The sequence below is a fragment of the Hippopotamus amphibius genome, chromosome 3, assembly GCF_030028045.1.
Source record: "Hippopotamus amphibius kiboko isolate mHipAmp2 chromosome 3, mHipAmp2.hap2, whole genome shotgun sequence".
NCBI lineage: Eukaryota > Metazoa > Chordata > Mammalia > Artiodactyla > Hippopotamidae > Hippopotamus > Hippopotamus amphibius.
The window spans coordinates 56345118-56370313 of NC_080188.1; the positions used below are offsets into that span (position 1 = coordinate 56345118).

The window sequence follows — 25196 nt, forward strand, 5'->3', positions numbered from 1 at the left end:
TTTTGAGAAAAACCATTTTATGTCCAAATAATAACACATTGTGAACGTCACAATTTGTCTTGTCAGTCGTGATAACATAAGACACACAAAGAACCAGAAATGAGAAGGGGGCTTTCTCACACTGTTCCCCACATATTTGTTCTCCTGGGAGTGGCAAAATGTAACTATCTTCTTTGCAGAATATTAAAAACTGTTTGAAAGAAGATATGCACACAGTATTATTCTCAGGTCTTTAAGATTATTTTCCCATCTGTCAGCAAAATTAATTACAAGGTAAGCTTTGTCCTAAAAGACATTTAGACCAGCCTTGGAGATTGTGTATGGCCAAACTAAAAATCTTCAGAGATTCTCAAAGAATGTTATTCTCACATGGTGGGGGGGGAGGGGAGGGAGAAACACAAAACAATATTGATATGGATCTTCCCACATTACCTAAGATCAAGTGTCTGACCCTCATGATCTGACCACTGCCCACCTCTCTAGCCTTCCTTCCTTCCCATCCTTACCTCACATTTTGTTTTAACAACCTTAAATTGCTTATGATATCTCCCAATACCATGTTCTGTCTCCCTTCTCCTTTCCTCATGCAATTTCTTATACCTAAAATCCTCATCCCAGGGACTTCCTAGGTGGCACAGTGGTTAAGAATTCACCTGCCAATGCAGGGGACACGGTTCAATCCTTGCTCCAGGAATATCCCACATGCTGCGGAGCAGCTAAGCCTGTGTGCCACAACTACTGAGCCTGCATCTAGAGCCTGTGAGCCACAACTATTGAGCCCATGTGCCACAACTACTGAAGCCCATGCACCTGGAACCCATGCTCCACAACAAGAGAAGCCGCCACAATGAGGAGCCTGCACACCACAATGAAGAATGATCCCCGCTTGCCACAACTAGAGAAAGCAACTAGAGAAAGCCTGTGTGCAGCAACAAAGACCCAATGCAGCCAACAAATAAATAAATTTTAAAATGAAAATAAATAAAAAATAAAATCCTTCTCCCATATACTTCTACTTTTTAACCTACCTTTATATTAATACTTTTTTTACTTAAGATATAAGTTCATCTTAGAAGGCTCATCAGACCACTCCTGCCAGATCCAGGCTAGGAAACCTGAGGCTCCAGTGTGCTCCCAAGATACCACAAGCATATCTCCACCACTCTACCTTACAATTACAAATGCCTGTTACCCATTGTACCACGGAGTGCTTGAAGAAGGGAATACCTCTTACTCATGTTTGTATCCCCAGCACTTACACAGTACCAGCCCCAATGGTAGGCATACAATATGTGTTTGCTGAATGAATGAATACCAACTCCCAGATAAGGTATGGTTTCAGTCAACCTAGCTTCATGTCTTAATTTGAGTCCTTCATGAATAACAATGACTACATAATACAGGCTAAGTCCATGTTTCAACTATACTCATTTTATTAAGAAACAAGACTGTGAATAGTTCTAAACATAGTTAACATTCAATTATAGTTCTACAGGATCTCTAAATTTGCTTTTTGAGAGAAAGCAAACATCAAGAATTTAAGTAAATTCTCCAAATACTGACATTTTCAACCTCCATTATGAGTTTGCAAGGCAATTAAAGGTTGCTTCCCAACACCCCAATGAACTTCTGTTACGTTTAAACATAAAGATCCCAATTAAATCCTAATGGGAAGAGCAAAGTCACATTCCAGGACCCGTATGAAGTTTAATTTCTCCATATGTACTGCCCATACTCCTAGATACATCAATTATGCATCGTTAAAATAGTTTCCATGAGCTAAAATTTGGTTATAAGAAAATAATAAAGTAACCATGGTGAGAAGACCACATGGCAGCAGTGTGCATGCGGGCCATCAAGATGAGTCTACATTATGCCCACACCTGAAATGGAAAGGCCTAGTACCTTAGCCAATGCTTATCAAGCTTTAGTCACACACATGGAAATAACTTATAAAACTCTGTAAGAATCTAGGCTTTCTTTTCTCCAGCACCTGCCTCCAGCACCTTCTTTTCTCCAGCTTTAGTCACACACACGGAAATAACTTATAAAACTCTGTAAGAATCTAGGCTTTCTTTTCTCCAGCACCTCTCTTTTACAGTAAGAGAAACTGATATATTCTGTTATAAAGGAAATTATTCACATTTTGATGTTCACTAAAAATGCAAGGAAACCACTGGCTTTTCATTGTGTACCAGATTAAAAACATGAAATATATAGGAACTCTCTTATTTTCTACTTTGTAAAATGATAAATGCAACTCTTTGGGATTTTGTTTTATGAAAAACCACATATATAATATAATTTTCAGATTAAAATTAAAATGACATGTTCATAGAATAATTCTGAATTGTCAGAACTGAAAATAATAGCCATGGTTTGGAAAAAAGTATTTCTCAGTTTTTATCTTTAAGTGAGTATAAAAAAACTAAATTCATACACTTTGGTTGATTACAAAATATATTTCCCATTGATGACTGTATTTCATTTTGAAGGTTATTAATTTCCTTTTTAAATGGGAGATTAAGCATGTAAAATGTCAGTGTATGAATTACCGTAAGATTTTAAATCATACCACTTAAAGAAAATAGCATATAGCACATAAAGAGAGTTTGGCTTATTCAGCTCTAAAAAAATATTCGTAAAGAGTGTGAGGTATCTATGCCTATCCTCATAACCTACTGCTTGCCCCTAATTTTTAGAATAGATTGTCTCTACTAATTTTATCTCAGGATTATTTTTGTGCGTATTCTGCTTGCTATGCAAGTGAGGAACCATGAGGATTATGAAATTATTGATTTATGGCACTCATCAGCCTAATACTTAAACAAATCAAAGTTAATACTTTACCTCTGTACTAAGGAAATTGTACTTGTACAAGTTCACCTTATTAATTCCTTACTATAGAACTAATTTATAAATTATATCTTTAAAACCATCCTTGATTTATTCACCTTTATTTTTGCACAATTTAAATTTCAGCAAAATATTACTACTTCAATGATTTTAAACCTAAAATATTGTATAACATCTAGTCAACATTTTTATCACCTCTAGTTTTATTGGCAATTATAAAGTCTCTGCACTTTTAAATACTTGCTCAGTCTACTTTCTGTTCTATTACTGACCTTTTTTATCTGCTCAGATACGAATGGCAATTTAACAGCCCAAAAATCTAAAGCTGAGATAACTAGAAAAGACATGCTCAAGGAATATCACAATTTTAGTTCCATATGAAAACTTTTATCAGAAAATATGAATTGATAAGCTTTAGAATCTTTGACCAAGACCAACGCTGACAAGAAAGTCAAAATGCAAGGAGGAGATTTTTTAATAGCCTAATGTATTATCCTGGTTATTAAAATGATTCCTATAGTACATCCTGTAATTGCGCTGTAGATACTTAAGATACATACTTATCACCATTCCTAAAGAGCTTGTTACCAGTTGTGTAGAAGGAGAACGGCCAGACAAAATACCTGCAATATTTGAGACACATTTATTTGCTGTTTATTTGAAATTTTCATTTAACTGGGCAACTGTATTTTTATTTGTTAAATCTTGCAACTTATGTTGAAGTATAATTAGAGGGATACTAATCATTTTCCTTCACATTTAAGTTGAAGAAACTCTTACTCTAAATATTATAAAAATACATGTTCTTAGACAGAACTAGCTACATAACATGTGGGGCCTCATGCAAAATGCAAACACAGGGCCCCTTTTCAACAATTATCATGTCAAGATGGCAGTAGTAGAGCATTAAGCCAAGCGCCATAAAGCCAGCCCCTTTCCTAGAAGTTTAGAATCCCAGGCATTAGGTTATATATGAACCAAGCACATTTATACGACAGAGAAACATAAATGGGTTCATTTTTAACTGAAACTGGTCTATACCAGGGGTCACCAAATTTTGTCCATAAAGGGCCACATAGTAAACATTTTAGGTTTTGAGAGCCATACAGTCTCTGTCACAACTGTTAACTCTGCTAGACATATACAAATGAGCATGGGCCGTGTTCCAATACATTTTTTTTTACAAAACAGCTGGTGGACCAAGTTTGACCCACAGTCTATAGTTTGCTGACCCCTGGGCTATACTACAAACATGAGCAAAATTACCAGTTAGATTTGTTTAGCTCCTACACAGATATAACCACTAAGGTAGAAATTTGGATTATACTCATTTCCCCAGGACATTAAAACATTTTTGCAAAAATATGTAACAGAATTTATTTTTTCATATATGTAAAATTCAACCATTTAGTTTAATCGAATCTCTGCCCCAGTCTTCTAGGCCCTCTAAAAGTATATATCAGGGAACGCATAATAAGAAATGTAATAAATGTTTATTTTATCTTCCTCCCCTATTTAATTTTTATTTACTTTCATATGCTTTCTTGTTGGTTAAGAAAAAGAAAGCCAAAGGAAAGAACATAAAGACATAAAGATGTGACTCTCTTGATCTGTTCTTACTGGGGTGAAGGCTGCATGACAGGTCATACAGGGTTGAAGATGAGACTTATTCATATCTACAAACCTCAAAGACCTTCTTGGGGTTCCAAGAGTTTTTGCATAATGCTGGCTTGTTGATAGGAAGTAGGTGAAACAGTTATTATTCCCATTTTAAAGATAAGGAAACTGAGACCCAAAGAGGTTAAATGTCTTCCAAAAATCATGTCAGAAATAGAAAGGCCAAGCTTATGTTCCAATCTTCTGAGCTCTTGGTATCACAGAAAATGCAGCAAGTAGAGCCATGGCCCTTGTTTTTGAGTAGCCAATAGTCAAATATGGACAAAGAACCAAACACAAAACTCCAAGGAACAAAACCATACATTAAATTAATTTGGGTTACTCAGAAGTCCATATGTAATCTTACTCAGTGAAGTCAGAATAATGGATGGTTATATAAGGCCATCTTATAGGAATAATTGAAAGTTATAGTATGGGGAAGAACTAGTTTAAAAACATTCCAGTGAAAAATAAATTTTCTGAGTGACTGCCACAAAAATTTAGCTGAATAGGTATGTCTCAGCTATTCTGCTTCTTCCAGGCATAAACTGCCCTCCCCAGAAAGCATCCTTTGAAAGTTGACACAGTAGTGACAAGCAAGTGCTTGGTAATGTTTAGAATCATATTATACACAATCTTTGAAGTTTTCCTTTCACTCAACATTATACTTCCAAAATTCATCCATGCTGTTGTGTGCAACTCAATTCATCATTTTTTCTACTGTATAATATTTCATTGAGTATATATACCACAATTTATCCCTTGCCTATTAATGGGAAAAAAAAAGAATGATGTTTTTCAAGCAGGCTTGATTTCTTCTGACCAACATTTTGGTGGTGGATTTTCAAGATAATCCTTACCGTCAAGTCTGAACCGAAGTGGAAAGATACCACCTTGTACAGCAGACTGGGAAGAACTACTTCTCACCCATTTGGTTTAGCACCTATCTGCACTAGGCACCTTCTAGAGCAACAAAGGTTTTTCTGACCATTTCACTTTGATTTGGTCTTCCTAACCTACCCATCTTTGTGGCAGTCATTGTAAGAACCAAAAAGAGATGCTCGGAACCCCAGGATACGGTATTGTCTCCCAAGGTGTGTGCCTTCCTTCTGAGTTATGGATTCTAGGTGATGCTGATTTTAGATATGATGGGGGGAAATGAAAGGCGGAATAAAACATAATTGGCCAGGTCTTTTCCTTTAAAACCAAGAAGAATACGTAAAATGGCTGTCCTCTCAATCATAATATGTATCAAAGTGAAGCTGCTTGGTATGATGAAAAAAAATGAAACTTTAGAGTCAGAGTACCTGCACTCAAATGCGGGGCTCACAATGTATTAACTATGCAACATTGAACTTGATCTTTCAGTGCTTCCATTACTTTATATGTAAAATGGAAAAAATAGTATCTCCATTTCAGGGCTGTTATATGGAGTCATAAAGATAAGAAATTAATATAAAGATTCTGATATATATTATTTGTTCAATAAATAGTATTTTTGCTATCATCTTTTGAGTAATAAACAATAATATTCTTATAAAAACATATTCCAAAATTCAAAATAGATTACATTAAAAATTCTGAATTGAATTTGATGCATATTATAATGTAACTTACAAAATATGAACCAAAATATGAACTGTTTTATGTCCTTATTAGATACTTGGTTTTTTATTTTCATTTCCTTTAATATAATATCTTGAGTACTTTTATCTAAACCAAGAATATCTAGTCCTAATCCTTCAATAATAAACACTATATGAAAACAAATGGCTGACCCTCTGACAAATGTATTAACAAGTAAAGAGAATTTGTTTCCTTTTCCAAGCAATTGAACAATGAATCAACTTTTCCATTTAAAATCACCATTGTCGGTTTTCTTATTGACATGAACTTTTAATTACCGATCTCAGAGTTAATCCTCTAGTTCTCAAAGCTTATAATACTCTAGAAACACCACCTTATAAATTATGGGAGAAATTACAATGTTAGACTTAAATTGACAATCTCTAAGACCTTTTTAGGAAGTTCAACTCTTTGTAAGAAAATGTTCAGCCATCTTATTCACTCGATAAAGTAGGCAGTTAGTCTCACACATTTCCTGAAAGCCGTGCAACAACAGATTAAAAGTAAAGAGAAGAATCAAGACCAAAAAATCATTTGGATATATGTAGTTTATTGTATCTCAATTGTATGTCAATAAAAGCTCTTAAACAACAAAAAAAATAATACCAGGTCACCACTCCCCTACCCTGGCGCTACATTCATTTTCCAGGTAAGTAATCTAGATTAAATCATATTATTCCTATAATTTAAATTAATGCTATACAAGCTTCAATCATCAAATCCATGTTTCCTGCACAATCAAATTCACCCACATACCAAAGAACCAGGTCTTAGACTCACACAGTGAGATGAACTGAGGTTACTAGGTACCTCCTCACTTTCTAGGTAAAGAAATAGAGGCCTTAGATGGAAGGCTTTTTATCTGAGTCTCACACATTCCTGTTGATCATCCTTACTTGATCAAAAGGGAGATTCATTTTCAAAGTCAGTATTCCTAATTCTTATCAAAATATGCTTTGTTTGCACAGACACCCTTGTGCTAGAAGTCAGGACAGGGAGGGCTCCTGGGTGCCTACAATGTTTTATCTCCTAACCTGGCTGCTGGTTATACGGTTGTTCACCTCATGAAAATCCATCAAACCTCACACTCATGATCTGTATACTTCTCTGTATACGTGCTATATTTCATTAAAATGTAATAAGATGAGTTCCTACTTTCTGTTCAGTGGTAACTGACATATATCACGTAGTAGTGAAAAGCCACTCATCTTTTATGGAATACCCACTACTTGCCAAGTCCAATGATTTCTACTGAAAATATGAAGATAAATGAGGTCAAAATCTCTGCCCTCAAGCACCTCACAATCTATGGAGAGACAGACAAGTAAATAGTTGCAATGCTGTGAACAAAGTGCTGACAGCTGAATAGAAAAGGAGTTGCGGGGCCCCAAGACCTGAGTCGGCAGGGGTGGAGGTGAAAAGTGTACTGAGGAAAAGCTTCAGAAAGAGAAGATGCTTGATTTGTGTCCTCTATTAATTTCCCATTGCTGCTGTAACAAATTACCATGAGCATGGTACCTTAAAACAACATATATTTATTACTTTACAGTTTCTGGAGGTCAGAAGTCCACAATCAGTCCCACCAGGCTAAAGTCAAGGTGTTGGCAGGGATGGCTCCTCCTGGAGGCTCTGTCTGAGGGGGAATCTGTTTCCTTGCCTCTTCCAGATTCTAGGGCCTCCTGCATTCCTTGGATCGTGGCCGCCTTTCTCCATCTTCAAAGTCAATAGCAAAGTAGGACCTTCAACTCTCTCTCTCTCTGACCTCTGTTTCAGTTATCACATCTCTTTCTGCTGACTCTGACCCTCCTCCCTCCCTCTTGTTAAGTACCCTTGTGATTACATTGGGCTCACCTGAATAATGCAGGATACTAGCCTCATCACATGATTCTTAATTTAATCACATCTGTAAAGTCGGTTTTCCCATGCAAGGTATCATAGTCACAGGTTCTGGGAATTAGGATGTGGATATTTGGGGTGGGGGGATATTAGTCAGTCTACCATATGTCCTGAAAGATGAGTAGATGTTAGCCATTTGGACAAGAGAGAAAAGGATATGACTGGATGTTTAGTCCCAGTCATAAGACTGGATAGAAATGTAGGTCAGATTATAAAGTGATTAATAATGCCAAGCTAGAAAGTTAATATCCCAAATGAAACAGAGAAGAATTTCAAGCATGAGTGATGCAATCTAATATGTATTTTTAAAATATTTTAACAGCTATGCATAACCTAGAATCAGAGGGATTCAGAAAAAGACTAGAAGAGAGAAGGCAAAGATGGTTCGAGCAGAGGTCTGAACTACACAAGTTGTGGGGAGATGGAAAGATGCACCCAGGTTGAAGAGATATTTAGGAAGTAAAATTAATAGAACTTGATGAGATAGGGTGGAAAAGAAAGTGAGAAAGAGGGGGAATAGTGAATGCTGGTGCCATTAACCAAAATTGGGACTCCAGAAAAAGGCATAGACTAATAGGCAAAGACAAAAGGTTCAATTTGGGACATGTTGAGTTCCAGGTGCCTAGAAGCCTTAGTTGTGAAGATATTGAATGCTGATCATATATCTGGTCTATTCTACACACAACGACCAGAGGAACCTTGTGAAAATGTTAAAGCATATCTCTTTACTTGTCAAAACCCCAAATGACTCCAGTCTCATTCAGAGTAAAATACCAAATCCTCATAACAGTCTGTTAGGTTAGAGAAACTGGCACCCTCAATCTCTCTAAACATGTTCTCTACCCTTCCTCGTCTCACCCACCCATTCCACTCCAGACACATTGACTTGGTGGATACCTCAGGGACACTCCCACCTCAGGGCCTTTGCACCTGCTCTTCCTTCCACCTGAAACTCTCTTCTCCAGATACCCATGTATCTCCTGCCCTGGGCTTCTTCAGGTCTTAATTCAAACATCGCATTCCCAGTGACATCTTCCCTGACCACCTAGTTAAAATTGCTACCCCATTGCCAACCTTGTTACTCTGAATCCCTGTTTCCTGCTTTACTCAGCCCACAGCACTGATCTCTGTAAACTTACAATTTATTTACTTGCTTGTATATCATCTGTCCTCTGCTATGTCCCCAACCTCCCCCTAGACCCACTGGGATGTAGTAAGTCTCATAATGGCAGGCATGACTTTTGATTCACTGCTGCATGTGGAACACTGAGAACACACCTGGCACGTAGCAGCAAGTTGATAAATATTTGTTTCATGATGAATGCTGGAGTGCAGGAAAGAAGACCAAATGGAAGCACTGATTTAAGAGTTACTTAAGTGGAGGCTAATACAAGCATATCCACAGTGCTACACAGATACACACTTTTCTAGATGTCTTTATAACTCAGGTTACAATTAAAGAAGCATAAAACTAGGGGAGAAAGTCTGTATGAAAAAAAGTAAAGCGTTTAGGTAAAAAACACTTTAAAAAAAGCTTAGAAAAACAATGCCAAACATTTTGTGCTTCTTAAAATTTGTGAAATTATAACACATTCATACAAAATCATTTTTCATGAATAATAACATGAAATCAGAGAAGACACTGAATGGTGCAAAATCTATGCAACAAGGATTATGCAAAAGGTAAAGTTTCTTGCATTTGAGATATGCAATTTCCAAAATAGATGTTTAAATATATCACTGCTCATAAACTCTTACTTAAGTTTATGTATCTATTTAATTGATTATGCACCAGACGAAAAGCCAGTTCTAGTGGCCCAATTCACAATCGTTCTTAACAGCATCTTTCAGCACGAATAAGTGAACTGCCAGCTGAGAAGCAACTCTGATAAAAACAATGTCCTGTAGGAATTGTAAAGTGGCTTATGATGTTTCCAATGAACAACAGGGAGGGACTAGAAAGTATCAGACAGAGTGTGTATGTGCATTTTGTGATTCCTGAAAGACATGCTGGAAAGGCAATAAAATGTCAGCAACCAATTTAAAAGGCAGCTTTAAGAAAGAGAATCAGAGGGCTAAGCTTCCTAAGTGTCCCAGCCTTTACTGTTTTGAATTGCATCATGTGATCTCTTTGAGCCTGAGAAATTTTCATTTTTAACTTATACTGTGAAATTTAGAAAGCTCTAGATTACTCCCTAATCTTTGAACACGGACACAATAGTTTCTATACAACATTTTCCAGAATTTAATATTTAGGAATTTCATCCAAAGTGTCTAGATGTGCATTTTTCCTCTTTATAAACATGAATATAGCTCTTTCCAGGAAATCTACTTGACATTCTAAGTCATTACATAATCTAAACTTTCAAGCTAGTATTTGCAAGCAATTTCCTGAAAAACACAACTTAATTAAATCATATCCAATACCCTGCATAACCTATCTCTTCTTTTTCTTTCTTTCTTTCTTTCTTTCTTTCTTTCTTTCTTTCTTTCTTTCTTTCTTTCTTTCTTTCTTTCTTTCTTTCTTTCTTTCTTTTTCTTTCTTTCTTTCTTTCTTTCTTTCTTTCTTTCTTTCTTTCTTTCTCTTTCTTTCTTTCTTTCTTTCTTTCTTTCTTTCTTTCTTTCTTTCTTTCTTTCTGTCTCTCTCTCTCTCTCTCTCCCTTTCTTTCTTTCTTTCTTTCTTCCTTTCTTTCTTCCTTTCTTTCTCTTTCTTTCTTTCTTTCTTTCTTTCTTTCTTTCTTTCTTTCTTTCTTTCTTTCTTTCTTTCTTTCTTTCTGTCTCTCTCTCTCTCTCTCCCCCCCCCCTTTCTTTCTTTCTTTCTTGGCTGTGTTGGGTCTTTGCTGTTGCACACAGGCTTTCTCTAGTTGCAGAGATCGGGGGCTACTCTTCATTGTGGTGCATGGACTCCTCACTGCAGTGGCCTCTCTTGTTGCGGAGCACAGGCTCTAGGCACACGGGCTTCAGTAGTTGCCACATACAGGCTCAGTGGTTGTGGAGCACGGGCTTAGTTGCTCTGTGGTATGTGGGATCTTCCTGGAGCAGGGATCGAACCCGTGTCCCCTTCATTGGCAGACGATTCTTAACCACTGCACCACCTAAGAAGTCCTAATCTATGCCTTTTAATCCTGTGTATATGCCATAATACTAACTGTAAGAGCTCTTTATACAGCTTATATTCAAGTCACTTTGAAGACACTGGTTTGCTGAGTCCAATTGTGAACATGGTTCTATACTACAAATTACAGAACACACAGTGACACAAGGGCTAATTCTTAATAAAAGGACCATATTTCTAGGTTTAATTACTTCAGCTTGTGGGTCTAGCATTCAAGAGGGATGTTATATGGACCAGTAAAACAATACATGAGTGAAGTTTAAAGCCTTTGATTAGTCCTGCCACAAACTGTATAATCTTGGGCAGGTTCACTTAATTCCTTGCAGTCTAAATTTTATTTGCAAAATGAAAGGGTAAAGTAGACGATGTTTAAGAATCTGATTAAGCCCTATGAATACGTTAGTCTCAATTATTTTTTGGTATTTCGTCTATAGTTGGTTTACATGACCACAAGATTGGCAGAATGTACACTGTTAGAATAAACAGGCATAAATAGTCTTTCTTACTTTCCAGACATGATTAATATACAGTTAAGACATATACTTTATTATGGAGTATTATAAAGTATTATTTATACTCTTATTAAATGTATTAATAGACATACTTTTCCATATGATTATCTTTCCATTTAAATTTGAGACTCATCACTACATAGTGATAAACATTTAAAAATAAACTGGATAATCCTCAAGTCAAATTGTTAAAGAAAACAAAAACTTCTGTAATGAACACTGTTGCTTGTCTAAATACAATCTATTCTCTGCTTTTACCTTTTTAATATAACACCAATTTTTGTTAAATAATCAAAAACTGAGAACTAATACTTCAGTAGTGCCTCCCCTGTTTCTTAATAATTTACATCCAATAACTCACTAAACCTCACAGTGACTTTATGAAGTAAGTACTCTTACTGCCCCTACTAAAAAGTTAAGAAGCTTAGTTAACTTGCTCTAATTCACAGAGCAGCTACACAGAAGAGGTGGGATCTGAGTGCAGGCAGTGGGGCTGTCTGTGCTTCTTAACCCTTACACCCTTCCCACACTCAGCCTGCTTGGTTGGGGGAAGTTAATTCCCTACCACTTCAAGAGGGTCTCCTGACTAGTGAGCGAATCACAATCATCCCCACTATCTCACCAATCGTTGCATGGCCTTCATCCGCAACCCCGACAGCCCGGCTCATGCACGCCCCAAGTTGGAGGGGAAGAATGACTAAAGGGAGCAGAAGGGAGGTCTTCTGCGGGCAGCCGCCTGCCAATCATGAAGGAAGCCAGTCTGAGCTCAAATCCCACATAAAGAAAGGGGGAGGAGCCAAAGGAATCATGAAGCCGTGAAGCTGGAGCCCCGATTTCACTATACTCTGCCTATGTACTTTTGTTTGGACAACAAATTCCCGTATTGTTTAAGCCAACTTGAATCAAGGCGTCTCTTTCTTATATCCAAAGGCATCTGATAAACACTGGCATAATCAAGCACCTTAACACAAATTCTAAATTGTTAACCATCTTTGTTTAATCTGACCTGTGTTTTCCCTCTGCCCTGATCCTGAGACCTGTTGCAATACAGCATTTATGCTATCTCCACTGAATCTTACTGCTGAGTCATTCCCTTTCTAGGACACTCGTTTACTTGACAAAGATTTATTGAGCACTTACTCTGCCTCAGGCATTGTGAGGTCCTGGTTTAGGGAGATAAATGAGTCACAGCCCCTATCCTCACAGAATTAAAGTCTAGGAAGGGAGAAAGACATATAAATCAACAAATTACCATAATATGCGATGGTGTTGGAATATAAAAACTGTGTGTGTACGCGCGCACGCACGCGCACTGTGCAGGTGTTCTGAGAGCATAGAGAATAGAAACTCTAAGATGTTTTGAAGTACTTCATGAACGTTTCACAGAAGAGCTAACCTTTTATTCCTTGACTGAAAGTTCAGTAGGTAAAAGGCCTTCTAGGCAGTGGGAAAACCTGATCAGCAGCATATAACTACAGAAGTGCTGGCAAGGTTTGAGAATGGCAAAAAGTTCCAAGTGATGGTGTGCTGCAAAAAAGTAAGGAAAGGGACAAGTTCTAGGACTCAGGCCTGACTAGTCTCAAAAGTCTTTCTGGTTTTTTGTTCTTATACTTCAAGTAACTTTACACTTTTCTTCACCTCAACTACCATTATCCTTTTGAGTTAATACAGCTAAATAAAGGGTGGAGGCTGTGTTTCTCTGGCTTTTCTAGTTTCCCATCTAAGACCAGAGGGGAAAAGCTCAAGAGATGTATTTAATTACTATCATGGTGTTGGTAAAACCCTCTGATTACTTTCTTGGCAATCATAATTTATCAGTGCTTCATTGTTGCTTTACTAATTTTTCTAAGCTTTTCTTCCACAATTAGTTTTGAAGTATTCTTTGAAATTTCCTGGTTATCTAAATTATAGTGTTAAGTTAATTTACTAACTTCTTTCTGTAAAGCCAACTCACAACCTTAACTTAGATACAGACTGTGTTCTAACCAAGTCAAGAGAACCGAACAAGAGAACTCAATAAAGTTTCTTTTAATATGCATGATAAGCCCTGGGGATTTTTATGAAAATATAGCCTAGAACTAAGTCCACAGGAGATGATTAAATAATAATAAAATCTCAAGTGGCTATAGCCAGAAAATATTTTTGATGGTACCACAGAGGAAATTTCATAGAACTCATGACTCCACCGAGCAACTCTTCTTTCCCACCTAGATTGAGAATTGAGGCACAAGATCTCCTTCTATCATAATGCAGGGTCAACCAGAAAGAGTCACTCTCATAGTGAGAGGCAATAGAGAAGCAGATTAGTGACCTCTCAGAGAGCAGTGATGCCATTATTTCTAGACTAAAGAGCAGCTGAATTGTCAATCTTATTAAATATTTCAAAGAACAAACCATAAATTTCAGTATTGTGATGGTGAGAAGACAGAAATGCTATCAATAAAGATACTATTGGAAATCTAAATTTTGAACTAATTCTGAAAGACTTAGAAGGCTCTGAAATTGTTTTAAAAAGTAGAATTTAGCACAGGCAAATGTAAAACTAATTTGAGTCAGCAAACCAAAATAACAAAAGAGAAGAAATCTGACTAGGTCCAAGAAAAATCTCTTCGTCATTTCAACCTCCAGCTTCTTATCAAATCCCTAGTAAGGATAAACTGATAGCTAAAACCAGAACTTTGTTGTATATATACACATATATAGGTATATGTATATATAATGTGTCTGTGTATATATACACACAAATACTATATGCTTTCAGGTACATATAATGAAACTTAGTGGCTAAATTGAATAGAAATTTATTTTTGTCATTTGAAAAGACATCTGGATGTGGGTGGTTGCTGGCATTGATCTAGTGTGTCAGTTATGTAATGCTAGTGTTTCTGTGAATTCCCTGTGCAGGGTCCTTCAGTGTCATGAGATGGTTGCTATAACTCTAGGTTCATCCATGTTAGCTGCTAAAACAAGTAGGGGTGGACCAGTGCCCACCAAATTAGTCCCTGTTAACTTAGAAAGTGAAATGTTCTCAGACACTGTCTCAGCAGACTTCCACTTGGGCAGAACTATGTCCCACTGGTCACCACTTCTAGCAAAAGAGACTGGAAAGTGAATTTTTAAAAAATCTTTTCCAGCCTCTGTAGTAAAAGAAGAAAGCAGGAGAAAAGAGGGGTTGGAAACGACTTGAGGTTGGTCAGAACCAGGTGAGGCTGCAAATGCAGGCTGCAATAACTGGTCAGTACAGTGGGATATAAGTTATTGATCCATAGGGTGGGTTTGACCAATGCCAACAAATCTTTGGCATTGAATCCCATGTTAAAGTCTTTTCAAACCTTTTAAAGAGAGATTTCTTGACCAGGTGGGCACCCTAATGACTTCAGCCAAAAGGCTGAGGGAGTAAACTGGAAAAACTTCACGATTATACGATGAAGCCTTAACAAACTCAATCCTGACTGTAGAGCCTACACAGGATTGAACCATCATGAGAATGTTAAATGAAAGATGTTGTGACTGTACTACAAAAAGCCTCATGTCTAAAAGGGAGGAAATCACATGAAGTGAGGTTAGAACAAGTACATAAAAACAGGACAGCTAAAAATAGCATTTTTGACTATTTCTTTAATTTGTCTTTGACCAAAAGCAGGAAGATTGACTAAAAGACCTTTTAAGGTATTTCCATAGTTAACTGTCCAGCTAGACTCACAGGAATGATGATCTTTACAAACTTTTGCAAGGAGTTTATCAAATCCATGGAGCTGTGATCATTGATTAAATATATCTTTTTACCTAGGCTACAGAGTTTTGAAAGAAACATGTCTCTCCAGTAATCACAGAGGCAAGAGGCTGATTTCGTAGTGATCCTTGTACTGTACTGTGGTCATCTTAAGTACCCACATCAGAGGTTTTAAAATATCTCAGACAGACAAGCTCTATTCTATTTTAAACGTTAACAGAAGGAGATTATACAGCCTCAAGATAAGTGTATCATAAAAATAGCTGTTATTCCTGTTGAACTGTGTTTCTGCTATTAATACTGATTGAAAGCCTATAGACTTTTAGAGTGAAAAAAATTAGAAAAAGGCAACATTTACCCAATTTTGAAGTAAAGAATCAAGTTATTTTCTCAAATTTTTAATTAAATTAAGTCTAATTTTTATAGAGTCATCTGACATTCCCTGTCTTTAAATTTCTTTATTATAGAAGAGAGAAATTAGCAAAGAAAGAATAAAAAAGTAAGTTACACAATTTCTAGAAACATAGTCATTGCTGTAAACAAGTCATGGACAAGCTTCCTGGGGCCTTAACAATGTACCAGTGTCCAGAAAACATGTTCTCAAAGAGCCAAGCTGATTAATTTCACCAGTGGTCATGAGCCACAACATACCCAGGGGATATGACAGATTGACTGTTGGAGAAAACTATTATTTTTCCTCTGTGACCAATGCTATAACTGTTGAAATCATAGCTGGGAAGAAGTAAGCTCAATCATGCAGTTAAAGTGTTGTTTTGAACCAATTGGCCAATAATTTTCTCACTGAAATAAAACTTCAGGGAGCAACCCTTAGAAGTGAAGGAATTACCCATCACAACAGATAATTGCTCCCACATTAAGTCTATAAAAAAGATCCTGGTTCTTTAAATCACTGAGCAAAGTTAGCAATCTACAGTTCTTAATGTTAAACACCTTTTTTAAAAGCCTTAAAATAAATACAGTGTGTTCCTGTAAATATCCTCCAACAGCATCAACACACTTTTAATATAATGCACATTTTTCAAAAGAAGATAAACTAACATCCACATACAGTTCCTTTGCAAAGATGCAACACATGAGTAATATCACCGAGGGGACCAATCTGCTTAATCAGAGTAACATATTCTTGAAATCCTATTTTCTGGAAAAAAACAAAAACAAAAACAAAAAACAACAATGGTAAAGAGACTCTCATTTAAAAAAAAAAGACTAAATTGGAGGCCAGAGCAGGATAGAGGGTGGAGTGGGTGAGGGGTTAGGAAACGGAGAAGCCCTTCTGGTTTGGTTTGGCCTGGGACTATCACTACTCTCCAGTTCATGATTAGGTTCCAAAATAAATGAATCTGCTTTTTTAATGTATAGAGGTTTTTCAAAATGCATTTCCTGGTCTCAGTGAGTAAAGAGCATGAATGGAATTTGATATGGAGGTTTTCAGTCTATAACATGTCTCACTCTTGATGATTTCTTCCTCAATGCATGTGACTTTTTAGACAGGATGCTGTGGCAGAGGGAGACATTCTCAAAAGGAAGAGTTTCATTCCTTTCTCAGCTCATACATGCTGTCCTGATAATACATTTTCCATTCCATCTACTGTTACATGTAACAGGTAAGGGACTTTGAAGACCTGCCCTGTAGATCTAATTAAAACTACAATCTTGTCTTGAATGACGGTTTTTACATCTATACTGAATATTTTAGAAATCATAATTCTCCCTACTTCTTTCTGATTGCAAAATTTTAGAAAAGCTTATCAAAACTGAATATTCTTTTTTCTGGGGGAAGGGATATTGTGGTGTCTCTGCCTTGCTACATCCCTAAACTTAAAAAACTACAATCTGCTTCTTGAGTAACCCAGCATTGCCTGGAGATTTAGAAATTGTGTTTCTGTCATTTCAGGTATCTCTTTGTCTTAATTTTCTCCCCAGGGGAACTTAGGTTATGAAGAGAATACCTTCCCCTTATGTATGCACAGCACCAACAGTACCTGGCATGTACCTAGCACTTAATATATAATTATTCAATGAAAAGGTTTCCAGAGGATGCAAAGAAAGAGAATGGAGAAGACAAATGGAAAGGAAGGAGAACAGGCATCAGACAGGCACAGTATAGCTGACTTACACATTTGTAGGTACTGGACAAAAGTTGCTGTGTTTAGGAACCTCATATACAGCAAGCACACAAGAGCCAAGATATGTCCCCATTCTTCCCCACAAGTCATTTTTATTATGTTTTGTTTAACAACCTTATCAATGGCTTTCATCTCTACAATCAACCAATCTCCCCATGTCTAGTGACAGACTGAATCAGTGCCTTCACCAGGGCACAAAGGTGTCCATAGCTTGCACATCTTCTCCAGAGGAGAGTGGAAATATATCTTTAACTAAAATATGCCTATTTATTTTAACCGCCCACAGTCAAAAACTTAGGTTACCATGAGAAAGTTACAGCTGTAAAGTCATGTTATAAAAATTTCCATTCCTTAAATGCTCCTGTTTTGAAATTGGCCAAAATTACAATGTTATATTTCTGTTTTGCTCATTCTGAGAACAGGGATTTCCATTAAAATTAGAGAAAATTTTCCTTTTTAGACTTTCATAGACATAAGATATATATTGCAAAATGAACAAATATTTCAACTTAATAAATACCTATATTTTTTCTGAGCAAATAACCACATTCTTTTAAAATACATATCATTGGGTATCTGAAGCTTTATGTACTACGTTCCATTTTTAATGGTTGCACTAGGTCTTTATAACAGGTGACTGGCCGTGCTTTCAATTCCTCTGCTTTGTTCCAAATGTCATTTCTCACAGTACTATTTTAGAGAAGTAATTAGAAAATATAGGATACTAGCATGAATATATTCTCAACTATACGTGACCAATAAATTGGCATTTTTATTAACCCCTAATAATAATTTACTTTCTTGTGATTTTCTCTTATCCAAAAAGGTGAAAGAAGCAAAGCCCAGTTAATTAAGGAATCATTTTAGGTTGGTTTGGGTTATGATAAATTGAAGCTTAATTTGCTATTAAAAAGGACAGATACGGAATCTACATACCACACCCACTGAGAGTGAATTTCCTAGGCAGTCTTTTTGAATCTCACAGAATGTCTTAACCATCATGAAATCACCCTATGGGGCTCACGTGATCCAGATATTGCCTCCCTCCTCTCTTCTTCACTGCCATCTTCCACAGATTCAGCAATAACTTCATACCAGTTCACAGCCTCCCTCTTAATCCCTGCCACCATGCTGGGTGACTTCGATGCTCGCATTGCTGACCAGTCCAATAGCCTGGCCTCACAGTTCTCTGTCCTTCTCAGTTTCATTTATTACCCACCTCCACTTCACTTCAGGCATCTTCATCTTAGGATCTCTATCAGCTAGAACTGCCCCATTTGTGAAATCTTAAACTCCAATGTCAAATTCATTGAATTACCTCCTCTTATATCTCCAGTTCCCTCACACCCACTCCATCCTCTCTGTCCTTAAATATCTCAATTTAGTCCTAATTCATCAGCCCACTCCTGTTTATTCTCTCTCTTTTCTATGACTAACCCAAGTTATCATTTTAAATACAATCTCACCAAACCCCTTAACTCGCATTCTCCCAATCAATCCATCACAAGTACCAGGCAAAACCTCAGGCCTGGATCAGTTCAGCTGTCTATTCATTCCTCTTCTATGCCTAGCCTGATAAGGCATACTACAGACAAGGCAGAATGCACAATCAAGAAGATGAATGGTATGAAACATTCATGGATTCCAGCTTCAACTCTACCCTCAAAATCGTTCTGCAGCCCTAGTCGTTTTATTCTGTCCCACAGTAGCTAGGGAAACTGTCCCAGGCCTCTACCCGCATTACCTACTTTATCATTTTTAACAAACAGCATCAATTCCTCACTTCATAGAAAACACTACAGTCATCACTTGCCTCCTCTCAATACTAAATTATTTATAAGCAACTCAATATTTCCTCATTCATTTTTGTCCCAGCGGACGAGCTCTTTCTCCATGTGGATCCCATTCTCTCTCCCTCATTTTCCATGTCCTCACGTACCTCTTCCTGTAAGTTCACATCCTCTTGCCCAACTGGATTTTTAATCTCTGCTGTACAGGCTTCACCCTCTCTTTGTCTATAATTATGTTCCTGTCTTTCTTATCTAATAATAAAATAAAGCAAAATCTTTATTAAACAAAATATTAATCTATGTCTCTGGATACCACATTGTTTTTCCTTTTCCCTTCATAATTATACTGGTAGAAGGAGAGGTCCGTGTTCTTTCCTTCTTCACCTTACATTTATTCTACCAATGCAATCTATCTTCTACCTTCTCCCCATGCTTCCAAATTTCCTTTTGTCCAGGTCAATGTTGACGCCACATCTCAAAAATCAAATAGAAACTTTTCAGTTATTATCTTGCCTAACCCTTCTGAAACATATGGAGTACTGCATCCTTTTTGAAATTATATCTCTCTCCCTTGATTTCCTTCAAGTCTTTACTCAGATGCCACTTTCTTGTCTACATATCCAGGTTATCCAATTGTAAATTGCAACACTGATCCCTGTACTCTCAGACTCCCTTGCATTGCTTTACTATATACTATATTTTACTGTATTTTCATCTTTTAACAAAATATGGAACTTATCTATTTATTATATTTTTGTCTATCTCTCCCCAGCAGCAAATAGGTTTATCTGCTGTGCTCACTGATTTATCTCAACATCTCACACAAAGTAATAGCTCTAAAAATATTTGTCAAAAGAATGGGTCCTTTGGTTTCCAGGACAAAAGTGTCTCTCAGCTTTTCTCATGAATCTTGGATTTTTCTTTCTCCCTCTCTTTTGCAACCTCCTCTATACATCCCTTAACCTTTACTTTTCCCCAGGTTTCCCTCCATAGACTCTTTCTTCATATTCTCCCTGAGAGATGTCAACCACTATTATGGTTTGAACTACCTCCTTTACATTGGATACTGAATATCTATATTTCCAGTCCAAATCTTTCTCCTAAATTCCATACCCATACATCTAACTTATTCCTAAACATCTGCACTTAAAGGTCCCCACAGGGAATTCAAACACAACTTATCCAAACTCCAACCTACTACAGCCATTCCCTAGATATGTATTTGTATGTCTTCTGTAAAGTACCATTTCCAAGTTAAGTACAATATTTTACCTAAAACCTCATGGTGGAAATGATTGATACTATGGATGTGAGATTGAGTCTATGTGTTATGTAACCAGGAAGCATTCAAACCACATCTAGAGATTTAGAGTTCTAATTGTATGCAAGTGAAATATTTATGGGTAGATCAAGGAAGCCTTTGCTCTCAGCCCTCAATTTTATCTATAATTTTGATAATCAGGTAATTAATGACAGTATGCCAAACTTTCCGTTATAAGTATATAGAGAAAATTTTTTAAAAACATTACCCTCCAAGCCATTTGCATCTACAAATGAAAATCATCAACCAGCAACCATTATCTAATAAATTTAACCAAGATGATCACATTTCAGAGGCAAAACATAGAATTAAAACTATGTAGTACAATCTCCAAACACAAGAGAAAGTGTGACATGGGCAAAACATACCCCATTCTAAATAAATTTTAAGTAAATAATACACATACAATATGGACTCGTGGAAAGAACACTGAAGTTGAAAAATGATGACCTGGGTCCAAATTTTACTTCTACTTAATTGTTTGGCTTCAAGTAAGTTAATAATATTGAACACATATTGAGCTCTTACTACTACTACAATATCTGCTATTTACTTTTCTAATAGTTTAACATTCTGCAGGTTTCATGACAATCCTACAAAACAGCCACCTTCATGGTCTCAGTTTCTAGATGAAGAAACAGGAATGCAGAAATAATTTATTCAAGATCACAGTTTGTAGCTGACAGTCATGTTTCAAACCCAGGCTGTTTACTTCCAGGGCCCACACTGTGTTTTGAGGATTTGCTGTTTATAAAATTGGGGTTTCATATCTCAAATAGGGGCTTAAGATTGCACATGAAAATGGCTTTTTAGGGATTTTAAAGTGCTATGATGTGAGATATAAAATTATTAGTCTAATAAATTAATAAACTCCAAGAAGTGGTTTCTTTCTTTAGTCAGAGTTTGTACTGCATCACTCCCTAAATGGATCTGAGAAGCTATTTCCTTGCTGTAGTGGATTCTCTGATTTGCATTTCATTGTTGAGTCTTAAGAATTACTCTGCAGGGACCTTGAAGATAACATTAAAAGTCCACTGGAATTCAGGGGCAAGCTCTTAGGCATCCTGGCAAATATTTTTATAGTAGTTCACTGTAGAAAAAACTTACTACAACTCAAAACCTATCTGCATTCTTCACCAATTAATAGATAAATTTCCATCTGTCATCCTTAAGAGGAAATATATGTGATTGGCTCTCTTTTAAAAATACAATTCTAGGGAAGTCAAATTTTAATGCCACTTAACAAAGGCACTTACCCATAAGAAAAATTTTGTCCAAAATTTGAATCCACTATAGTGTACACTGTACTTACATTCTTTCATTTATTCATTCATCCATTCGACAAACTTTATTGAGTACCATGCAGGCCACTGCATTAGATGCTGCAGATGCAGTGATGAGACAGATAAGATTATTGTCCTCACAGGGTTTACTATCCATTGGGGAGAATTTTTTCCACAAAAAAATTATAATACAACATGATAAGTAGAGTATGCTCTAGGAGGACATGGGAGAAGCAACGAGATATATCTCATGTGACACATATATGAAAGGCCATGCTAACACATTTTGTATGACACAGAAAAACACATCAGCTTTTTAATATTTTTTTTTGCCTTGCAAGCTAAATATTAAGATATCAGCTAATTCCAAGGGCTGGCTGAATATAGAACTAGGTGTAGCTCACTGTTATTTGCATAATAATGACAATTATTTAAATGACAATTCATCATGGTATTACAGATCATCTCTTTGGAAGATATTGTTGGCTCACTGACTATTTAAAATCATTTACTGGTGCAAAACAGAATGGGGTTTTCTTTTTGGTAACAGGAACGGAATTGGTCTTCCAGTGCCTCAGTTAGGAACTTTGTCTCATGCCCTTTTCATGTCTTTCTCTTGTTCTATTTGATCCAGCAAATACTAATTAGAAGCATAATATGTGTGCAAAGGGTTAACAAAATCTTTTCCCTTTCTCCCTTGGAATTTGACATTCAATTCACTTTCTAGATCTGTTACCTTGGCAACCTGATAGAGGGGGTATGTCAACTAAGTTACTCGGCAGCATTGCTTATGGTAAAAATAATCTTTGCTTAGTTCATTGTATCTGGAGTGAGAGACACTATAAATGAATGATAAATACCTGATGGGGATCCCACAGTTTTAGACTCCTGGAACTGATCATGTCTTTTATAAAGACCATAGAAGCCCTGCCTAGGGAGCTGGTACAAGAGATACTGGCTCCTATGGAATAGAGGGCTTTTAAGCCAGGGGAACTTTTCTACCTGCTCTGAGACTCATTCTTTCAAACCTGAGATGTCACCTAGGAAACCAAAGTTGACAGCTCTTGGACTGCCATACTGACTTCAGGAACTACTGCGAGGGCTAGCCTCATGCAAAAGCAATACCTGATGTCGCCCTGCTGGCCAGCTGGGGTTCCTGTCCCACGTCCTTCTAAGTGAGTTTGATGCATGTGTGACTTATGGTCATCTTGTGAGTCTGATTCTTTAATAGAACCTAAAAAGACCCCTGGCCTTGCCTTCTGAGTTTACAGTAGAGTAATAGTAGATAATAGAACAATACATAAATAATTAATAAACATGCCAGGAAGATGTTTATGATTGCCCTTTTTAACACACCTCGTGACTGGACTCATACTGCATGTGGCACCTAATACAATAACCATATGCCTGGCATAAAATAGAAACTGAAGAATGTTTTGTTGAATAAATGAATAAATAAATAAATAAATGAGTGAATGAATTAATGATTCTCACCAATACAGTAAATGATAGAAACTAGAGCCTCGGCTCTCAAGTCACATTTGATACTAACCCAGCTTTCCAGTTGCCCCAACTCTACTCTCTCCCTGATTTTGAATCAAGTTGTTGCTCCTCTGCCTGACATGTTGCACTAGGTAACGTCAACCTCCACCTCTATATCTCCCCTCCAACTTTCTCCAATTTGCCCTGTGTCCAGGAGGCTGACTAGCATGCACTTCATTCACTGCCTTGCCCTGTAGCTTCCTACTGAGCCACTAAGGAGCACCACAGAGATTGGAGGGAGGGTAAAACAGGAGGTTGGGGTATTTGTTTCTCCAGCTCCCTCCTTATGGAGTGCGTCATAAGGAGGCCATCACCGTAGCCATCACAGGGTGGCTGTAAAGGTCACAGCAACTGTGAAGCTACCACTGTAAGGGTCACATCTCCAGGTTTCAGGAGCCACTATTCCCTACACCCTTTAGGCGTAGCTTCCTGCTGTTGCTTTCCTCAGGGGATCACACTATCCCCTGTTATTTCTCTACACGCTGTCCACATGTTTGTTAGTCCCTTCATTAAAGATTCCTCAGATTACCGAATGTGAGTATGCTGTCTTGCAGGACTCTAATACACTGTTGCTTCTGCTATCTTTCAGATCTCTTACAATAATTTTCTGGCTCCTAATGTGTCCACCTGTTTCAGCCACCAGCCATGATCTACCTTGAGTGCTCCTATTTTTCCAAACTTGGTCTAATCTAGCTGTAATCACCTCTAAGCCTTGATGTTTACTTACCCAATCCCCCAAAACCTTGTTATATTTTTCTGGATCCAAACTAACTGCCTGTGCCCTTGTAGCCACTGCCACTTATATTTTGTCATGACAAATAGGGATTAATTTTTGCTTTGAAGACATAGCTGGATATAGTTGAAAGAGCAAGGACTTTAGATCTAGACAAATGAGGGTTTGAATTTTAATTGTAGCACTTCACTGATGTCTGAGCAAGTCAGCAAAACTATCTGGAAATCAGAGAGAACAAGACCTATCCTGCAAGGTTTTAATAAACACTAAAGCTGATATACATTGATGTTGGAATTTAATATACACTGAAAAAAAGTGGTAGATTATATTATTATTGACAACACAGTTATAAACCAAGAGCTACTAGAAAGCACGTTCCAACAAAGGGATCATTTCCAAAGGTCCATTCAACTATATAAATTCTGTTTAGCTGCAGAAATCTTTCATTCTCTATTTCTCTCACATAAACTCACAATATCAAATGATCATAATTACTAATTATGATTGTTGCTTAGAGATAAATATTCTATTGTTTCTAGTTGCTCCAGACATAAACAGCAGAAAAGTTATGTGTTCAAGACTTCTATTTCTTGTTTACAATAAAAAGTGTTTTAACTTAGAAATTTGAAGTTAATAAGAAATGCCATATTTTCCTCTATCAGTGCAACATATTAAGACAGCCTTCATAGTGTATGATTTTCCTTTAACATTAAAGCTATTTTTTTGTAGAGTTGCCAAGATATTTGACATAGTTCCCAGTGCAAATTAAGAATATGGTCTTTCAAAGTACAAACATTCAAAGAGTAAAACACTTTCTAAGCCAAATGAGTTTCACACCACACAAGAACATGAAGAGACGAGATACTTCTGTTTAGCTTGGTATGCATTAGAAAAATCTTTTAAAAGCCCCACTAACTGAATCAGCCTTAAATTCAGAATAGCTGGTAGGTTGTGAATTATAATTTTAAGACTGCCAGAAGGACTTT

The 25196-nt window shown here is 36.8% G+C and overlaps 1 protein-coding gene across 3 annotated transcripts in view; it reads right to left on the minus strand.

The window, feature by feature from the left end:
• Positions 1 to 25196, minus strand: part of MAPK10 (mitogen-activated protein kinase 10) — a 292384-nt gene that overhangs the window by 167744 nt on the left and 99444 nt on the right. The window lies entirely within an intron of this gene.